General features: G+C 42.7%; 1 pseudogene across 1 annotated transcript; it reads left to right on the plus strand.

Annotated features, from left to right (window-relative positions):
* The first annotated feature begins 593 nt into the window (after positions 1 to 593).
* LOC126652490 (uncharacterized) lies at positions 594 to 4,696 on the plus strand (annotated as a pseudogene). The gene has a single exon (XR_007631993.1). The product of XR_007631993.1 is annotated as an uncharacterized LOC126652490 (transcript).
* The last annotated feature ends 546 nt before the right edge of the window (positions 4,697 to 5,242 follow it).

Below are 5,242 nucleotides of genomic sequence, written 5' to 3' on the forward strand. Positions count from 1 at the left end.
CGCCAAATGACTAATCATCCAAGAATTGACCAAACAAGAGCTAACAACCGCAGCAACTATCATTGCCCTACTCTCCCTGCTAGGACTTTTCTTCTACCTTCGCTTTGCCTATTGTGCAACAATCACCCTCCCACCCAACTCCGTTAACCATATAAAACAGTGACAAGTTAGCAAACCTATTAACACCCTAACCTCTACACTCACCATGCTGTCAATTATACTCTTACCTTTATCTCCTACAATTCTCACAATTCCATAGAAACTTAGGTTACTTAAACTGAGGGCCTTCAAAGCCCTAGACAAGAGTTATCTCCTCTTAGTTTCTGTTAAGATCCGCAGGACATTATCCTGCATCTCCTGAATGCAACCCAGGCACTTTAACTAAGCTAGGACCTTTCCTAGACAGATGGGCTTCGATCCCATATCTTTCTAATTAACAGTTAGATGCCATAACCACCAGGCTCCTGTCTACTAGACCCTGATGCATACTTAATGCATATCTTTGAGCTTGCAACTCAATATGAAATTCACTACAGAGTCGATAAGAAGAGGAATTAAACCTCTGTCAAAAGGTCTACAGCCTAACGCCTTAACTCTCGGCCATCTTACCTATGACTTTCATCAACCGATGACTATTCTCAACAAACCACAAAGATATTGGTACCCTATACTTAATTTTCGGCGCCTGAGCCGGCATGATTGGTACTGCCCTAAGTCTCCTTATCCGAGCAGAACTTGGACAACCAGGAACCCTTCTAGGAGACGACCAAATCTATAATGTAATTGTTACCGCCCATGCTTTTGTAATAATCTTCTTTATAGTAATACCTATTATAATTGGAGGATTTGGCAACTGACTAGTCCCCCTAATAATTGGTGCCCCCGATATAGCATTCCCACGCATGAACAACATAAGTTTCTGACTTCTTCCCCCATCATTCCTTCTCCTCCTAGCCTCATCTACAATTGAAGCCGGAGTAGGAACTGGATGAACCGTATACCCACCATTAGCTGGCAATCTAGCACATGCTGGAGCTTCAGTAGACCTGGCCATCTTCTCACTTCATCTTGCAGGCATTTCCTCAATCCTAGGTGCCATCAACTTCATTACCACTGCAATTAACATGAAACCACCAGCCCTATCACAATATCAAACCCCCTTGTTCGTATGATCTGTCCTAATCACCGCAGTTCTTCTCCTCCTCTCTCTACCAGTTCTCGCTGCCGGTATCACCATACTCCTGACAGACCGCAATCTCAACACTACATTCTTTGACCCCGCAGGAGGTGGAGATCCAGTTCTATACCAACACCTCTTCTGATTTTTTGGTCATCCAGAAGTCTACATTCTTATCCTACCAGGATTTGGTATTATCTCACACGTTGTAGCCTACTATGCTGGCAAAAAAGAACCATTCGGCTATATAGGAATAGTCTGAGCCATACTATCCATCGGCTTCTTAGGCTTTATCGTATGAGCTCATCATATATTCACAGTAGGAATAGACGTAGATACCCGAGCATATTTTACATCTGCCACAATAATTATTGCAATTCCCACTGGCATTAAAGTCTTTAGCTGATTAGCTACCCTACACGGAGGTACTATTAAATGAGAACCACCTATACTATGAGCCCTAGGATTCATTTTCCTATTCACTATTGGAGGACTTACAGGCATTGTCCTAGCTAACTCTTCCCTAGACATCGCCCTCCATGATACCTATTATGTAGTAGCACATTTCCATTACGTCTTATCTATAGGTGCCGTATTTGCAATCCTAGCAGGATTCACACACTGATTCCCACTCTTTACAGGATACACTCTCCACCCAACATGAGCTAAAGCACACTTTGGTGTAATATTTACAGGAGTAAACCTAACCTTCTTCCCCCAACATTTCCTAGGCCTAGCTGGCATGCCACGACGATACTCAGACTACCCAGACGCCTATACTCTATGAAACACTTTATCTTCCATTGGTTCACTCATCTCTATAATCGCTGTAATTATACTTATATTCATTATCTGAGAAGCCTTTGCATCTAAACGAAAAGTCCTACAACCCGAACTTATTACAACCAACATCGAATGAATTCATGGCTGCCCGCCCCCATATCACACCTTCGAGGAACCAGCCTTTGTCCAAATCCAAGAAAGGAAGGAATCGAACCCTCACAAGCTGGTTTCAAGCCAACCGCATTAAGCCACTCATGCTTCTTTCTTATGGGCTGTTAGTAAAACAATTACATAGTCTTGTCATGACTAAATTACAGGTGAAATTCCAGTACACCCCACCTCCTTCCAATGGCTAACCACTCTCAATTCGGTTTCCAAGACGCCTCATCCCCTATCATAGAAGAACTAATTGAATTTCATGACCACGCTTTAATAGTTGCCCTAGCAATCTGTAGCTTAGTACTTTATCTCCTATCCCTCATACTTAAAGAAAAACTTTCCTCAAATACTGTTGACGCACAAGAAGTAGAACTAGTTTGAACTATCCTCCCTGCAATCGTTTTAATCATACTAGCTCTCCCCTCTCTCCAAATTCTCTACATAATAGACGAAATTGACGAGCCTGACCTCACCCTTAAAGCCATTGGTCATCAATGGTACTGAACCTATGAATACACAGATTTCAAAGACTTAACCTTCGATTCATATATACTCCCCACATCAGAACTCCCACTAGGCCACTTCCGATTACTAGAAGTCGACCACCGTATTGTTATTCCCATAGAATCTCCTATTCGAGTCATTGTCACCGCCGATGATGTTCTGCACTCCTGAGCTGTCCCTAGCCTTGGTGTAAAAACTGATGCTATCCCAGGACGACTCAACCAAACATCCTTCATTACCACTCGACCTGGAATCTTTTATGGCCAATGCTCAGAAATTTGTGGAGCCAACCACAGTTTTATACCTATCGTAGTCGAATCAGCCCCTCTCACCCACTTTGAAAGCTGATCCTCTCTTCTATCATCCTAAGCATTAAGAAGCTATGAACCAGCACTAGCCTTTTAAGCTAGAGAAAGAGGATCTCTAACCCCTCCTTAATGATATGCCTCAACTAAACCCAGCACCATGATTTTTTATCCTACTAACTTCATGATTAACCTTCACCTTCATTTTACAACCCAAAATCCTACTATTTACTCCCACAAACCCCCCTTCAAATAAAACCCTTTCCACTATAAAAGCCTCCCCCTGAAACTGACCATGAACATAAGCTTCTTCGATCAATTTATAAGTCCATCTCTTCTAGGAATCCCACTAATCCTCATTTCACTCCTATTCCCAACACTCCTATTCCCCTCACCTGACAACCGGTGAATCACAAACCGTATCTCCACCCTTCAACTCTGGTTTTTTCAACTAATTACAAAGCAACTCATAACCCCATTGAACAAGAAAGGACACAAATGAGCCCTAATTTTACTTTCCCTCATAATCCTCTTACTGACAATCAACCTCCTAGGACTTCTACCATATACATTCACTCCCACCACTCAACTATCAATAAATCTTGCCCTAGCTTTCCCTCTATGACTTGCTACTCTGCTTACAGGGCTACGGAACCAACCCTCAATTGCACTAGGCCATCTCCTACCAGAAGGTACCCCAACAGCCCTAATTCCTGCTCTTATTTTAATCGAAACTACCAGCTTACTCATCCGCCCTTTAGCCCTAGGAGTCCGCCTAACAGCCAACCTCACAGCCGGACACCTACTTATCCAACTTATCTCAACCGCCTCCACTGTCCTCCTACCCATTATACCAACAGTATCTTTACTAACCACAATTATCCTCCTACTACTTACCATTCTAGAAGTAGCAGTTGCTATAATCCAAGCCTATGTTTTTGTCCTCCTATTAAGTCTTTACCTACAAGAAAATATCTAACCCCAATGACCCACCAAGCACACTCATTCCACATAGTTGATCCAAGCCCTTGACCCATTTTCGGAGCAGCAGCCGCCCTCCTCACCACCTCAGGGCTAGCTATATGATTCCACCATAACTCCACTCAACTACTAACACTAGGTTTGCTAACAATAATCCTTGTTATAATCCAATGATGACGTGACATTGTACGAGAAAGTACATTCCAAGGTCATCATACACCTACTGTCCAAAAAGGTCTACGCTATGGCATAATCTTATTTATTACATCTGAAGCCTTCTTCTTCCTAGGCTTTTTCTGAGCATTCTTCCATTCAAGCCTAGTTCCCACCCCAGAACTCGGAGGTCAATGACCCCCCATAGGGATTAAACCCCTCAACCCTATAGAAGTACCTCTACTGAACACAGCAATCTTACTAGCCTCCGGTGTTACCGTCACATGAGCACATCACAGTATCACAGAGGGTAATCGAACTCAAGCCACCCAAGCCCTATTCATAACCATCCTTCTAGGATTCTACTTTACAGCACTTCAAGCAACAGAATATTATGAAGCTCCTTTCTCAATCGCTGACGGAGTTTACGGATCAACCTTCTTCGTAGCTACAGGATTCCATGGACTCCACGTAATTATTGGCTCCTCCTTCCTATTAATTTGTTTCCTCCGACTTATTAAATTCCACTTCACACCCAACCACCACTTCGGTTTTGAAGCGGCAGCTTGATACTGACATTTTGTTGATGTCATCTGACTATTCCTCTACATAACTATCTACTGATGAGGATCATGCTCTTCTAGTATAACAATTACAATTGACTTCCAATCTCTAGATTCTGGGCTAAAACCAGAGAAGAGCAATTAACATAATCCTTTTTATATTCATCCTATCTTCATTACTTAGCATCACCCTAACAATATTGAACCTGTGACTAGCACAAACTACTCCCGACTCAGAAAAATTATCCCCCTATGAATGTGGATTTGACCCCCTAGGCTCCGCCCGCCTTCCCTTCTCAATTCGATTCTTCTTAGTCGCAATTCTATTCCTCCTTTTCGACTTAGAAATTGCCCTTTTACTACCTCTTCCATGAGCCACCCAACTCCAATCTCCCATCACCACCTTAACATGAGCATTCACCATACTTTCTCTCCTTACACTAGGACTAGTCTACGAATGAGCTCAAGGAGGTCTAGAATGAGCAGAATAATCACAGAAAGTTAGTCTAATAAAGACAGTTGATTTCGGCTCAACAAATCACAGTCCTACCCTGTGACCTTCTCTATGTCCTTCTTGCATTTAACCTTCTACTCCTCCTTTGTCCTAAGTAGCTTAG

This window comes from Myiozetetes cayanensis, unplaced genomic scaffold (genome assembly GCF_022539395.1).
Source record: "Myiozetetes cayanensis isolate MyiCay16 unplaced genomic scaffold, myiCay2020 scf894, whole genome shotgun sequence".
Taxonomy (NCBI): Eukaryota; Metazoa; Chordata; class Aves; order Passeriformes; family Tyrannidae; genus Myiozetetes; species Myiozetetes cayanensis.